Source organism: Herpailurus yagouaroundi, unplaced genomic scaffold (genome assembly GCF_014898765.1).
Source record: "Herpailurus yagouaroundi ecotype Mexico unplaced genomic scaffold, PumYag 184, whole genome shotgun sequence".
NCBI classification, from domain to species: domain Eukaryota; kingdom Metazoa; phylum Chordata; class Mammalia; order Carnivora; family Felidae; genus Herpailurus; species Herpailurus yagouaroundi.
Window position 1 is genome coordinate 41187008 of NW_024412415.1, and position 16801 is coordinate 41203808.

Here is a 16801-nt window from a genome sequence, read left to right on the forward strand (position 1 = left end):
ATTTGGGTTGTTTTTACATTTTGACTATTATGAATAGTGCAGATATGAACATTCATGTGTAAGTTTTTGTGTGGACCTGTATTTTAATTTTTCTTGAATGTGTATCTAGGGCTGGAATTGCTGGATCATATGGTAACTCTATGTTTAAACTTTGGAGGATCTGCCAAATTGTTTTCCATAGCAGCTATACCAATTTTTATGAACCAATTTTTGGCTTTGTTAATTGTTTTCATTTTCTTTTTTTTTTTATTTTTAATCGATTTTTTTCTCTCTTAATTTTCTCCCTTGTGATTACTTTGGGTTTACCTTGCTCCTAAAGTAGAACTTTACTTCATCAACTTTGTATTGTTTATTTTTAAAATTTTGTAAAAAGTTTGTTTGTTTACTTACTTACGTACGTATGTATGTATGTAATCTCTATACCCAGCGTAGGGTTTACATGCTTTTTTGACTAGGTCAGCCAAGTGCCCCTCTATTGTTTTTTTTTTAAATTTTTTAAAATTTGATGTGTATTTATTTTTGAAGGAGAGAGAGGCAGAGCATGAGTGGGGGAAGTGCAGAGAAAGAGGGAGACACAGAATCCGAAATAGGCTGCAGAGCCCGATGTGGGGCTTGAACCCATGAACTGTGAGATCATGGCCTGAGCTGAAGTCGGATGCTTAACTGACTGAGCCACCCAGGCACCCCATGTATTGTTTATTTTTAAATATAAATATTAAATATACAAATTTCCCTCTTAAGCACTACTTAAGCTGCATCCCACAAATTTTGATATATTGTATTTTTATCTTTTATGTAAAAAATATTTTCTAATTTATAAAATTAGAAATATTTAATTTCTAAATATTTGTGGGGTTTTTTCCCTAGAAAGCTTTCAATTATTGATTTCTAATTTAATTTTGGAGAATATCTCCTTAATATTTCAGTCTTAAACTTTATTGAGATTTATTTTAATGGCCTAACAAATGCCCTATCTTGGTGAACATATGCACTTGAAAAGAGTGTATATTTTGCCATTAGACACTGCAGGAATAAATGTTAGTGAACTTTGAGGATATGATAGCAAAACTATCTGAAGTGACAGAGAGAAAAACACACATACACACACAGGAAAAAAAAATAGAGCATTGTTGAGCTGTGGCACAACTTTAACAGGCCTGCTATATGTATGATTGGAATAGCAAAACTCTTTGAGGAAATAATGACCATAAAAGTTTTAAATTTGATGAAGTCTGTAAACCCACAGATCTCAGAAGCTCAGCAAACCCCAAGAACAGTAAACATGACAGAAACTGCAAGGCACATCATAATCAGATTGATTAAGGATTGATAAAAAAGTTCTTAAAAGCAGTAAAGAGACAAATGTGATTTAAATGCTCTAATCAAAGAGCAGAGACTGTCAGAATGTATAAAAAGCAAGACCTCATCTATGGCAATCCTAGTAATTGATAGAATAACTAGACCAAGAAATTCAGTAAGGGCATGAAGAGTATTTAGACCAGGGGTCAGCAAATTTTATCTGTAAAGAGTAATAAAGCAAATACTTTTTGTTTTATGGGTCATAGAATGTCTCTTGTAACTATTTAACTCTACTGTTGTATAGCAAACTTAGCCATAGACAGATCAGTAAATGAATGAATGTGGCTGTATTTCAGTAAAACTTTATGTACGGAAGCAGACAGCAGTCCACATATTCAACATTTACAGAATAGTGAGCCACATATCTTTCAGTACTTTTATGCTGGGACTCCAGTTACACATATTTTAAATATCTTTATATTCTTCCACAGGTTATGGAAGTTCTGTTCATTCTTTTTCATCATTTTTCCCTCTGTTCTTCAGATTGGGTAATTTCTGTTGGTCTACCATCAGGTCACTGACTCCTTTATAATTTTTAATTTGCTGTTAAAACCATCTAGAGAATTTCTTATTTTTGATTTTATATGTTTCAGTTCTAGATTTACATTTGGTTCTTTCTATAATTTTAATTTCTCAGCTGAGATTTCTTATCTGTGTAATCATTGCAGATATCTTTTCCTTTACATCCTTGATCATACTTAAAATAGCTGCTTTAAAATCTTTGTGTGCTAGTTCTAAAATTTAGGTTATTTCAAGGTTGCCCTTTGATTGTATTTTCGCATTTTCCTGTTTCATTATATGTGTGGTACAATGGTTCTCAAAATTTTTGTCTTAGGATTCCTTTTAAAAATTGAGAGCTCTCAAAGAGCTTTTGTTTATTTGGGTCATACCTGTTGATACTTATGGTATTAGAAATTCAAACAGAAAATTTTTAAAAATTTGTTTGAAAATAATAAAATCATTTTTCATAATATAAATAACATTTGGGTTAAAAAAACCAAATCTTCCAAAACAAAAATAAATTTAATGGGAATAGTTGCATTGCTTTACATTTTTGGCTTCATATTTGGTTTAATAGAAAATTACTAGATTCTCATTTCTGCTTCCAGTATGTTTTTTTATATTAGTCTGATTGAAGTATATGAAGAAAATCCACCATCACACAGATATATAAAGTTGGAAAAGAAGGGAATATTTTAACAGCCTTTTCAGAAAATTGTGGATATTCTTCTTTTATACTACACCAAAATTTGACAAGTAGTAATTTCTTAAAAGGTTATTTGCAATGTGGAATACAAAACCATATTGATGAACTTTTCATATTTTTATATTAAAATCCATTGGTCTGTATTGCACTTTGAATAGATGTTTTACCATCTTGTAACATCATGCATGGTTCATTTAGAAAATACAGGCATATCTTGTTTTATTGTATTTTGCTTTATTGTGCTTCACATATATTATGTTTTTTTTTTAAATAAATTAATGGTTTTTGGCAACCCTGCATTGAGGAAGTCTATGAACACTATTTTTTCAACAACATTTGCTCACTTTGTGTCTGTGTCACATTTTGATTATTCTTGCGATATTTCCAAGTTTTTCATTATTTTTGTATTTGTTATGCCAATCTGTGATCAGAGATCTTTGATGTTATTATTGTAATTGTTTTGGGGTACCATCACCTCACCCATATAAGGCAGTGAATTTAATCGATGAATGTTTATCACACAGAATACTAAAAAGATGTGTACTCAAAGGCCACGATTTAAAAAACTAATAATTTGCTTCATCGTGAACAATCTTAAGTGAAACCAGCTTTTTTATTTTTAAAGTTTTTTAAACTGAGTATGTGGCCATGAAGAATGCAGTGACAACTAGTTCAGTTTGGTGCAGCTATCTTGATTAATGCTAAGGCAGCAGCATTTTGACCCACTATTGTTTTTTGCATCATCAGTACAAAAGTCATTACAGTTTTTCCAGGATAAATAATGAGATTCAAAAAGTTATTTAACACTGAGTATTTAATTTAGCACCATTTTTGTTGCCAACCATTCACATAAAGGAATTCTTTGATGATTAGTTGTTATTGATTCTGGACAAACAGAACTAAACACAAAACTCAAACTCCAAACTCTGTCTTCTCTTTTAGTTACCAGCCAGGTTACTTAAAAGCCATCTCACACATGTCGAATGCAGGCATCACCAGAGTTTTGAGCATGGTATATATGCAGTCTGTGATTCTCTGTCTGGATTTTTTTCCTTCCTTCTCAGCTAATGTGGCAGCCACAAATTCTGTTTCTGTGTTTCCTTAACTGGTAAGACTGCAGGTTTCCATCCAAAGTGACTGCTTTCTGACTAGCTTTTATCCCCTGTGGGAAATCTGGAAATGCCCCAAGGGAGAAAATAGATGTATAAGGTAAGCCCATCTTATTATGCCTCCCTCCCCTACAGAATTCTGCCTTCTCCAGTGCTGCCTGTCTTGTCTCCAGTGCACTTAAACAGTTGCTGTCTGTATTTTCAGGAGGTTTTAGAGTTTTTCTCTGCAGGAGGATTAGTCTGATACAAGCTATTCATTCCCTCAGGGCCATAAGCAGGAGTTCTAAGGCCCAGAATTGAATGCATTATTTCACATGTGCTCTGATGAGTACAGAGTTGGATTATTATCTTCCTGAATAATATTTTAATTAATGCTACTTAATATTACATTAGGTTTTTGGCAGCCATATCCCACTGTTGGCATGTATTACACTTGTGGACATCCAAAATCTTAGTCTTCTCCTTCGCCCGTATTTTATTGCCAACCATGTCTCCCTTATCTAATAATAATAAAGTATTCCTTTGTGTTTAAAATTTTTTTTTTAACATTTATTTATTTTTGAGACAGAGAGAGACAGAGCATGAACGGGGAGGGTGAGAGAGAGAGGGAGACACAGAATCTGAAACAGGCTCCAGGCTCTGAGCAGTCAGCACAGAGCCCGACACGGGGCTCGAACTCACACACTGCGAGATCGTGACCTGAGCTGAAGTCAGACGCTTAACCGACTGAGCCACCCAGGTGCCCCTTCCTTTGTGTTTAAAGCTGAACTGTTACTTTATTAAATTTGGGTTTTTCTCAACCATTGGAATCCTCTTGAATCTTTTTTTTTAATTCTTTTTTTTTTAATGTTTCTTATTTTTGAGAGAGAGACACACACACACAACAGAGCCTGAGCGGGGGACGGACAGAAAAAGAGGGAGACACAGAATCTGAAGCAGGCTCCAGGCTCCCAGCTGTCAGCACAGAGCCTGACACAGGGCTGGAACCCACAAACCATAAGATCATGACCTGAGCTAAAGTTGGACACTTAACCAACTGAGCCACCCAGGCGCCCCGAAGCCTCTTGAATCTTTTAAAGCTTGTTTTTTTCTATTCACATTCCAGTCAACTTTATATTCTTTGAAGATCCTGTGTTCTATTTTGTTGCCATTTTGTATAGCTATGGAAAGCATCACCACAGTTTTCTCTGATGAAAATAGTAAGAAGTTCCCTATTCAGGTAAGGGGACACAAAGTCAAATTTTGTTATCCTCACAAAACACTTTTACTTTTGTTTTTGATTATTTGAGAAAATGTAAAATGCCCAGAAAATGCCATGAATTTAGTTGTACTATTAAATACATTTTTATTTTATCATTCACAGCAGTTTATACCATATAGATATGGAAGATTATTGAGTGTGTGTGTGTGTGTGTGTGTGTGTGTGTGTGTGTCTCGCATGTTTATGGATTCATGCTTCCTGCAAGAATTAAGAATTTAGACCGAGGGATAGGGAACCACTGGTTCAGCTTACTGTTGCAACTAAGACTTCCATATTCCTCTTTATTTTTTTAATTAACTTTATATTTGGAAGTAATTTCAAACTTAGAAAAAGTTGAAAATTAAAAATAGTACAGTATAGGGGTGCCTGGGTGGTTCAGTTGGTTAAGCGTCCGACTTTGGCTCAGGTTGTGATCTCACAGTTGGTGGGTTTGAGCCCTGCATCGGGCTCTGTGTTGACAGCTCAGAGCCTGGAGCCTGCTTCGGATTCTGTGTCTCCCTCTCTTCTCTCTGCTCCTCTCCCACTCATGCTCTGTCTCTCAAAAATGAGTAAACATTAAAAAAATAAAAAGAATAGTACAGTACATATGTATATACACATATATACACAAATTTTCCCTGAACATGCGACAGTAACATCATGACCCCTAAATATTTCAGTGTGTATTTCCTAAGAAAGAAATATTTTTTTATATAACCAAAGTATAAAGTATATTTGGATTTTGTCAGCTTAAATTCTAATTCCAAGTTTCTATATTATAATGGGATATTCCAACTTTATCATTTAGCTTAGTAACCTTCATTATACTACTGTCCCATCTCCATATGGAATCCAGTTTAGGGTCAAGTATTGCATTTAGTTGCTATAGCTCTTTAGCCTTTAGTCTCATGGTTGTAGTAAGGAATAACTCTCACTTCTTATTTAGCCTCAGTCTTAGGCAGGCCCTCTGTACCCAGACCTCAGGGCTGGGGCTTTCTTACTCCTGTTCCCCACCCCTTTACATGTAGCCAAACTCTGCCTTTTGTCTCTTGCAGGGAGGTGCTGGGTGGCATTTTGGTCTTGAGATAACTTAGGTGGAAGATAGAGTTTGGAGATATGTAAGAAAATAAATTTTATTCTGTCCATTTGCTAGAGCTAGTCTGTAAGTTTGGCACTAGGCTTTCTAGGAGCCAGTTCATATTGGGAAACAAGATCAGTGTCCTGATTTACAGTGTCCCTAAGGTAAAAATAAACTAATTGCACATGGGAAGCATAATTTGGCCTGTTATCAAGATCAGAGAGAGATATTTATCCCTTGAGCCCTCATAAAGAGGACACTATTGATTAACATCCTCAACAATACTTTTACTATAAATAGGACAGTGGTTTCATAGGGTGTTTTTTTAATAATGTCCCTCAGTGTCAGCCAGTTGCCTAATATTTTAGGTACAGTTCTGTAAGGAGCCAGAATTATTTGGTTTGGGGCTTGCTGGTGTGGTTTTCCCAGGATAAAATTTCAGAGTAGTGATTTAGTTGTAGAACTCTTCTTCAGATGAAATCTTCTCAGGAAGCCCCATGAGTAGCAGGGAAAGTGGAAATGAAGTGGGGTGGTATAACCAAGAGGGCTGCTAACATAGCCCTTTCCTTTTTCTTTTTCCTGAAAAGGTCTCTATGGCCCCTCTGCAGAATAACTAAAGCCCTGAGCACATTTTAAAAAATCACTTGTCCATGAAAAACTGGATTGCATAGCCTCATATAGTTTTCCACAAATAGATCTACCTGAAATGAATTTTGATTTTGCCCTCTGTTAGTGTATATCAATATTATGTTGTACCAATTTTTCAAGCTCTTTATTTAGTATTATTTCCCCTATTCTCAGGCACTGATCTTTCTCCTTCTACTTCAGAAGTCAAGTTGTTCTCCCTATAAAAGCAAAACAATACAACTTACCTTTATACATCAAAGAAAGAGGTGAACCCTTTCTAATTTAATGCTAATCTCTCTAACCTGTCCTTGGATTCCATAAATTCCTACCTCCTTCAGGATAGTCCATTATTTACTCCCATGGTCTGGATTCAGAACCTCTCTGTCTCTACTGGCTCATTTTCATAATCTTTTTTTTTTTAATTTTTATTCATTTTTGAGAGAGGGGGTCAGAAGGGGCAGAGAGAGCAAGAAAGAGAATCCCAAACAGTCTCTGCCTGTCAGCTCAGAGCCCCATGTGGTGCTCGAACCCACAAAATGTGAGATCATGACGAGCTGAAATCATTAGTTGGATGCTTAATAGACTGAGCCACCCAGGCGCCCCTCCTTTTTATAATCTTAAAAAAGAAAATTCAGGGCTCCTGGGTGGTGCAGTCGGCTGACCATCAGACTTTGGTTCAGCTCATGATCTTACATTCGTGAGTTTGAGCCCTGCATTGGGTTCTGTGCTTACAGCTCAGAGCCTGGAGCCTGCTTTGTATTCTGTGTCTCCCTCTCTGTCTGCCCCTCCCCTGCTCACGCTCTGTCTCTCTCTGTCTCTCAAAAAATTTTTTAAAAAGTTAAAAAAAAAAAAAATCCTTTGTCTTCCCAACAGCCTCTTTTCCCCACTAAGCTATCACCCATTTCATCTCTCTTGTCAGGCTAAGCTTAAAAAAGTAGCTTACATTTGCTAAATCCACTTTGCTTCCCATTCTTTTCTATTCATTTTTAAAATATGCATATATAGGGGCGCCTGGGTGGCGCAGTCGGTTGAGCGTCCGACTTCAGCCAGGTCACGATTTCGCGGTCCGTGAGTTTGAGCCCCGCGTCGGGCTCTGGGCTGATGGCTCGGAGCCTGGAGCCTGTTTCCGATTCTGTGTCTCCCTCTCTCTCTGCCCCTCCCCCGTTCATGCTCTGTCTCTCTCTGTCCCAAAAATAAATAAACGTTGGAAAAAAAAATTTTTTTAATATGCATATATAAAAATAATATAGTAAACACCTTTGTTTTTTACTACTAAATTAAAAAATATTATAATACAGTTGAAACCCCTGTGTACTCTTTCTTTAATATATATGCTTCCCTTCTCTCAAAAAGTAACCATTACCCTAAATTTGGTGATGGTGATTTCATACATCTCACTTTTACTGTGTATCTACAGTTCCCTAAACAGTCTGTAGCTGAACTTTTCAACTTGAGTACTATGAATGATTTACAAGTGTGACGAGATGTTGATCCTCTCAGCCTTTGGAACAGGAGACATGACTAGCTGGTTTTGTAGCCCAGTGCACCATACAAATGGTACCATTTTCTGTGTGCCATGTTGTAAAAAAGTTGAGAAACACTGATAGGTAATATCGTTTTGTATACATTTTGAAAACATTCTATCAACAGCATACTGTATGCGTTCTTTATGTTTTTAAGTCTCATGTTTGAGATTCTTCCATTTTAATTCAGGTGAAGGTTTTTCATTTGTGTTTCATTGATGTATGGTATTCTGTTATATAAATATATCACACTTCACCCATTTTCCTACTAATGGATGCTTATTTAGGTAGTCTATAATTTCTGCTGTTATAAATACTGTTCCTTGAAGATTCTTCTGGCTCCTTGTATGTTAATGTTTCCCCAGAGATGTGTGCCTGAGAGTGAAACTGCTCGATTACCAGAAATGAAGTGTTCACCAAAGTGGGTGTTTACACTTACCAGCAGTTTATAAAACTTACCTTCTCCCATCCTCTTTGAACTTTGGTATTTTTGGTTTTTTAAAGTTTTGTGGTTCTGGAGATAGATGGTAGTTCTGGAGATAGCAGTGATGGTTTGCACGACAAGGCAAGTATACTTAATGCCACAGAACTATGCTTAGCAGTGATTAAAATGGTAAATTTTATGTTATGTATACTTTGCCACAATTGTTTTAAAAAAAGCTTTGCTAGTCTAATGGGCATGAATCTCAGTTTTTTATTTGCTTTTCCCTGATACTAGTGAGGTATCTTTATATTCTAAATTCCATTAATTTTTTTTTTCTCTCTGAATTTCCTGTTCCTATCTTTTTGCCCATTTTTCTATTGAATTGTTCTTATCAACTCTTGGAAGTTTTTAATATCTTTTGGATACTAATCTTTTGGTTATGTGTGTCGCATACATGTTCTCAGTTTTTAGCCGTCTTTTTCTTTATATCTTTTGATAAACAGAAGCTTTTAATTTTAATGTGGTTCAACTTACTGTTTTCTTTTTTGGTATCTACTGTCTGTATTGTGTTTAAGAACTATTTTGGGGCGCCTGGGTGGCTCAGTCAGTTAAGCATCTGACTTCAGCTCAGGTCATGATCTCGCAGTCCGTGAGTTCAAGCCCCGCGTTGGGCTCTGCTGACAGCTCAGAGCCTGGAGCCTGTTTCAGATTCTGTGTCTTCCTCTCTCTCTGACCCTCCCCCGTTCATGCTCTGTCTCTCTCTGTCTCAAAAATAAATAAATGTTAAAAAAAAAAAGATTTTTTTTTAAAAAGAAGTATTTCCTGGAGGGGCTGGGTGGCTCAGTCGGTTAAGCGTTCAACTTTGGCTCAGGTCATGATCTCACAGTTCATGGGTTCAAGCCCCGCATGGGGCTCTGTGCTGACAGCTCGGAGCTTGGAGCCTGCTTTGGATTGTGTGTCTTCCTCTCTCTCTGCCCCTCCCCTGCTCGTTCTCTGTCTGTCTCTCTCAAAAGTAAATAAACATTAAAAAAATATATTTCCTAAGACAAGGTCTTATGATACTCACCTGTATGTGTTTTGAAAACTTTTAAAATTTGCTTTTCACATTTTAGTTTATAATCTACTTGGTTTTATTTTATTTTTTATTAAAAAAAATTTTTTAATGTTTTTATTTATTTTTGAGACAGAGAGAGACAGAGCATGATCAGGGGAGGGGCAGAGAGAGAGGGAGACATAGAATCCAAAGCAGGCTCCAGGCTCTGAGCGGTCAGCACAGAGCCCAACACGGGGCTTGAATTCACGGACTGTGAGATCGTGACCTGAGCTGAAGTCGGACGCCCAGCTGACAGAGCCACCTAGGCGCCTCTACTTGGTTTTATTTTGATGTTTGGTGTGAAGTAGGTGTTCAGTTTTTTCCTTGTATGACTAATCTCCTCCTCCACTGATCTCTAGTGTTACCTCTTACAAGTTTATATAGCACACAAGTCTATTTCTGGGCTCTCTGTTCTGTTCTGTCAGTCAGTGGTTTATCATTGTATCTGTACTGTATCTAAAGCTTTAGTAATAAAATTATGTAGTTGGGCAGTATCCCTTTTTCCCCATTCTTCTCCAGAATGGTCTTAGCTGTTCTTGGCTCTCTGCCTTTCTCTTGCAGTTTTAGAATTAGTTTGTCAAACTCCACAGTTGAAGTTTTGATTGGAAATGTAGGTTGTTTTGCCCAAATTTAGTGTGATTCTTGCTATTGTGTAGTTATTGAAAATTCAGAGAAGCTTAAATGATAAGAATTCACCAAGGTTTTCGACATAATATAAAATATTTAAAACACCAATTACTTAGTTGTTTCACACTTACTAAACTCATTATTTAGAATGTTTCTGGACAGAAGGCAGTGATACTGGATGGTATCAAATATTTCTTCTGCATTGCTCCAAACATGTATGAATTGTTATATGAATAAATAATGAAAGATTTGCTAAAGGCAGATAATTCTTAGTTAATAACCAACGCCATATAATATACTGATTGAGGACTTGCCCAGGTGAGATTTGGTCATGAGAATTAGGAGAATTCAGTGGTGAGTCAGGGTGCATGGGAGGAGTTGGTAAAGGGGCTCACATTCAGATGCTGAGAGGTGATGGACAGTTTTCTTGTCTCCTAAGACTCCAGAAATAGATGCTGTGAATCATTGTCCAAAGCCAGGTAAGCAACAAGATTAAAAAAATCTCAAAATGGATATCTCTTTGTGTTCCCATTAATTGTAGTTATACAGTGTGAACATAAGATATGATCCTGTCAAATAGCTGAGATACAACTGTTGAGTGGACACAAAAGTCTCTGAGATTCATAAGCACTTTACATGTGCACTCATGCAAATTCATTATTATTCTGTAAAAAAATTTATTTGAATAGTGAGTTCTGGATTTAAAAAGTACAAGTTGTAACAAATATTCAGGCAGCAAAAATTCAAGTGAACTTATGGATGCATAGATTTAATTGGGGTGAGTTGACATCTTTGCAATATTTTGTCTTCTATACAACACCATGATTTTATTTCTCCATTCAAATAGTTTTATAATTTCTTTATAAATGTATACAGATAAATAAGGAATGCTATTGATGTTTATATATTGCTTTCATTAACTTATCTGTAGATTCTTGGGTGTTGTACATGCATAGTCATGTCTTGTCTTCTGGAAATAATGAAATTTTGTCTTATCCTTTTGTTTGATTTTTTTTTTTTTTTTTTTTTTTTTTTTTTTTTTTTTGGTGCTGTGTCAGCTATTAACCTGGACATTGTTAATAGAAGTGGTGATAGTAAATACCCTGTCCCTTATTTTCCAGGAATTTCTTCTAGGTTTCACCACTAGGTATGATGTTTGCAATCTGTTTTATCAGATTAAGAAAAACAAGAAACAGAAGTTTTCTATAGTAGTGTCATATAATTATTGCTTACTTGCTTGCTTGCTTGTATAACCTTGGACAAATCACTTCTGTGTACCACAGTTTTCTCAACTGTATAATGGTGATAATAGTCTCTATCTCATGGTAAATAGTAAAGATAGAATAAGTAATATGTAAAACACTTAAAACCATACCTCACATATAGTACAAGTGCTATGTGTTGGCTATTTTTGTAATTATAAATCCTTGTTTGCTAAGAGATTTTTTGTTTTGAAATCATGAACAGATATTGAAATCTTATTTCTATAACTCATATTTGGCAGTCTCATTGGATTTTGTTAGGACATTAATTAATATTTGTTGAGCTTAGTAGAGTGTCAGACTTAAACTATGACTAGAATTTAATTTGGCTTTTTAAGGCTTGGCATATTTATTGGTACTTCCCGTTTTACGTTTTTCTCTGAATTGCCTTTTAGAAGCTCTGTTTGACTTTACGTCCTATCCATCCAAACATATAGGCTTATTGCAATCATTAAAGAATCTGTTATCTACTGCCAGGGAAATATGTTTTTACACTTAGTGCAACTTCTTAGTGGAAGTAGATTACTTTGTATTTTGGTATTTTACTAACAGATCAGTGGTCTGTTTATAACTCTGAGAGTAGGGGAATAGTTACTAGGTGAAGAAGCAGTTTGGGGGAATTTACCAAAACAAGAAATTTTGTTTTGGGGGTTTTGTTTTGAAAATTCACTTATGCTGAAAAAGTCTGTGTAGGAGCAAACTTTATATAGAGTTATTTGTATACAGCTGGGACTGAATTTATGGACTGCTTTTCTGACTTGCTAAAAAGCTAAAGATTGACAAGCCCTTTCATACTGCATTATCCAGCTTGGCTTTTAACTCCGAGAGAACTGTGTTCACAAATTGATGCTCTATTCCTTTGGGGTTGGTATAGAAGCATTAAATTGTACTAAAATATTCATATGTGAGTGCATTTAGCTGAAAGCAATTGATGTTCTATTCCCAAGAGGGCAAAGAGAAATGCTGTATGGACCTGCAGTCCAGAAAACACCCTAAGCATGCTTCTTAAAGGTAATTACGTGGCCAGGATGATCAGAGTCCTTACAGTGAAGCTTAAAATGACAAAGGAGAAGTTGTAGAATTTATAAACTGAGGTTAATATGTATAAATTGTTCAGTTGTGCAACAGTTAAAAACTTAATTGGTAAAAATTAGTTCTAATTACATCTTTGAGTTCAAATTATAGCTTTGATTTATTTTCTTAGCTTATTTTCTGATTTTTATTAGACTGATTTCTTTAAACATTTATTCTCAAAGACCAAGATCAGTGAAGTTTTTTATTCATTACTATTTTATATATGAGGTTGAAATTTTTAACTTTTGGAGAGTCTTGAGCTCTTTTTACATGTATAACTGTTTAAAAGCATGCCACTGTTATGATAAACTGACATGTCTTGTAGGCAGTCAATCTAATTTAACAACTGGCATGAAAATCAATTAGAGTAGACAGATCTTTGTTGCTTTGTTGTAGCTATCTTTGTGTGCTAACTTGGAAAGAAGAAAACTATTCTAAATTTCTATTTTTATTCTAATTGTATTTTTGGTTCTCTCATGTAAAAGCTAATTTATTTTCTCATGTATAGTTTCAGATGTGATAAACATGCACACAAATGTCAGAGAACATAAGACATTGTAAATTAAATAAAATGGAGAATTGATCATTTAGCATACATATTCTGTCCTTGTGTTCACTTTAGGGCCAAAGATAATCGAGCACTAAAATCTTGTACAAAAGAACATTTGAATGACTTAATCTAATATCATTCTATATTAATATTAACTGAACTTAGTCTGAAAAGGAATTTGGGAAATAGTGTTTGGGACAGAAGAATGTATTCCATTTCCTTTTTTGTTTTTTTAAAGTTTATTTTAGAGAGAGCATGTGGATGAGCTGGGGAGGGGCAGAGAGAGAGAGAATCCCAAGCAGGCTCTGAGCTGTCAGTGCAGAGCCCAACATGGGGCTCAATCTCAGTGAGATCATGACCTGAGCCGAAAACCAAGAGTCAGTTGTGTAACCGACTGAACCACTCAGGTGTCCCCTCCATTTCCTTGAAGTGAGGTTACTTAGAGGGTCTCTGGTTAGGTTGGATGAATAGTAAATTTATTATTTTCTTACAGGTACTTTCTTTTTCCATATTATTAGTGCCACTAAAAGTCTTATAACTTTAGAAAGTACTTCAAAGAGTCTTTGTGTAACTTGGGCTGAACTTTACAACTCTGGTTGCTTTTTTTTTATCTTAAAAAAATTTTTTTTAACGTTTACTTATTTTTGAGAGAGAGACAGTGTGAGCAGGGGAGGGACAGAGAGAGAGAGGGAGACACAGAATCTGAAGTAGGCACCAGGCTCTGAGCTGTCAACACAGAGCCTGATGTGGGTTTCAAACCCACAAACCACAAGATCATGACCTGAGCTGAAGTCAGGCACTTACCCAACTGAGCCACCCAGGCGCCCCTAACTTTTACTTTTTAGAACAGTTTTAGCTTTACAGAAAATTTGCAAAGAAACTACAGAGAATTCCTATAAATCTTGTACTTGGTTTCCCCTATTATATTTCTTTAACATTATGTGAACTATTTATTTTTTATAATTGTCAAGACCACAAGATTCTAGAACTTAAGTTTTTTGAAGATGGAGAATTATGTGAAGGCTTCTGTCAAGGTGATAACTTTCTAATAACTTTTTTATTATGGTATAAAATCTAATAAAATCTGCCATTTCAACCATTTTTGAGTGTACAATTCAGTGGTATTAATTACATTTACAGTGTCATGCAACCATCACCACTATCTATTGTCCAAAATTTTCATCACCCCAAACTGAAACTGTATACCCATTAAGTGATAACTCTCCATTGCCTAACCCCCACCCCTGTTTCTGGTAATCTCTGTGTACTTTATGTCTCTGTGATTCTTGCCTATGCTAGGTATTTCAAGGAGGTGGAATCATATAATATTTGCCCTTTTGTGTCTTATTTCATTTAGCATGATTTCAGATTTCATTTATGTTGTAGCATGTATTAGAATTTCATTTCTTTCTATGGCTGAAAAATATTCCAGTAATCTTCCATGAACATTTTGTTTATCCATTTATCTGCTGGTGGGTATTAGGTTGGTTTGTTTTCACCTTTTGCCTATTGTGAATAATGCTGCTATGAACATTCACATACAAGTATCTGTTTGAGTCTGTTTTTAGTTGTTTTGAGTATACATCTAATTGTAGGATTGCTGGGTCATATGGTAATTCTGTGTTTAGCTTTTTGAGGAACCTTCAAACTGTTTTCCTCTGGTTACTTTATAGCTCTCATGAGGTCCTGGGCATAGAAGTTACCTTAAGAATTTTAGAGTAAAGATCAAGAAATGCTGTGCAGAAGCAGTGGCCTAACTCTTCTTAGTAGTTTTAGGAAAGCGGCAGCTTGGTAAGTAAAAAGAATACTGCCTGGAGGTCAGGTTCTGGTGCCATCTCTGTTTTGTGGACCTCAATTTTTTCATTGATACAATAAAGTGATTACATAGATAATCTTAGAGATGCCTTACTACAAAATTCTATGTATGTATATATAATTTAGCATGTTCTGACTTAGATCAACTAAAACCTTGCTGACAAAAAATTTTATAGTCAGATTTCTTACTTGACCTGATAAAATGCAAAGGTCTGTAATAGACTGATTGTATATCTAAGTGTTTTGATGGCATATACCCAAATATTTCAATGTAAATTAATCACCTGAATAATTTTAGTAAAGTATATAATAATATTCACTTTTTCTGGCTTATGTTTAAACTTGCATTGCAAGTCACAATGCAGTTGATGTTCTTATTTTCTTTTTCTTTTTTTTTTTTTTTAATTTTTTCAACGTTTATTTATTTTTGGGACAGAGAGAGACAGAGCATGAACGGGGGAGGGGCAGAGAGAGGGAGACACAGAATCGGAAACAGGCTCCAGGCTCCGAGCCATCAGCCCAGAGCCCGACGCGGGGCTCAAACTCACGGACCGCGAGATCGTGACCTGGCTGAAGTCGGACGCTTAACCGACTGCGCCACCCAGGCGCCCCAGATGTTCTTATTTTCTAAAAAAAATCTTTTAACTTTGCATTTGAGCAAATGGGTTATTAAATTTATATTTTGAACTAAATAGGTGTATAATGAAGTATATGCTAGTGGTATGATTTGTCATCTGCTTTGGACATACTGTAACTAAGCTGTTGTGAAGAAGACATTTACTTGGCTTCTTCTGGGGTGAAAAGGTGGGCCGGAGAAAGAATATAGAAGTACTTATGTCTAAAGATGAATTTAGGATTTCAAAGAATCTTTGTCTAAAAAATCCAAGCTATATATTCTGTGCCTGGTAAACACCAAGTCCATCACATTCATGTGAGGAACCTTCAGAGGCTACATGAAGACTGTTACTTTTTTTTCCTAAATGGGCTTTCTGGCTTTGCTTCTAGGCCTTTCCCATTAGGTTATTTAGAACCAGATACTGACTTCATTGAAAACTGGATCAAAGTTTTTATCTGAAAGTATTGGCTAGTTTTTAGTACGTGTTGTATAAACATTGTCAACAACAATTAAGAAATAATTTCCAACTCTTGCCTCTTCTGTGAGTCAGTCTCTGACGGACTTGTAGCTAGTCTGTGTTTATGGAGGGCCTGCAAATTCCAGTTGATATGCAAGTGGTTGGTAGAGAGAGGAATACAAAAGATGTAGCTTATGTCCCTTCTCAGAATATGAAACTTATAGCTGTTGTACTGATATCTTTAATAACATGGGATATAAATTGTTAGCTAAAATTGGTAGTACTTTTTTATATATAAACTTCAGTTTATATATAACTTAAGTTTATATATAAGTTAGCTGTTCATTTCATCTCATCTTGTGTTAGTGTTTTTTCTCTAAGGTAAATATGCTCACTGCACTTTTATAGACTAGTGGCTTCAGTTGAAGTATATTACCAGTACTGTCATAATATTCAGTTATTTGTGGTGTAGTAGAAAATGTACTGAATTTAATATTAAAGTACTTGGGTCAAGAAGCTGGCCTTTTATAGGTACACTATATATATAACCTTGAACAACACACCAAGCCTGCCTGAGCCTGTGCTTTCTCTTCTATAAAATGGGAATACTTTTTTTTTTTTTAATTTTTTTTTTCAACATTTATTTATTTTTGGGACAGAGAGAGACAGAGCATGAAGGGGGGAGGGGCAGAGAGAGAGGGAGACACAGAATCAGAAACAGGCTCCAGGCTCTGAGCCAT

At 35.6% G+C, this 16801-nt stretch overlaps 1 protein-coding gene and 1 long non-coding RNA gene across 5 annotated transcripts in view; both read left to right on the forward strand.

Moving 5' to 3' along the window:
- ETFA (electron transfer flavoprotein subunit alpha) overlaps positions 1 to 16801 on the forward strand; it is a 78855-nt gene that overhangs the window by 38109 nt on the left and 23945 nt on the right. Inside the window, exon 10 of one of the 4 annotated variants that reach the window (XR_005795950.1) lies at positions 14847 to 14964. The exons of the other annotated variants lie outside the window; for them this stretch is intronic. The gene's annotated coding sequence lies outside the window, so the exon portion shown is untranslated. The remainder of the gene's footprint in view (positions 1 to 14846; positions 14965 to 16801) is intronic. 4 annotated transcript variants of the gene reach the window in all.
- LOC121042039 (uncharacterized) lies at positions 9893 to 13211 on the forward strand. The gene is made up of 2 exons (XR_005795951.1): positions 9893 to 11375; positions 11463 to 13211. It is a non-coding gene; the product is annotated as an uncharacterized LOC121042039 (long non-coding RNA).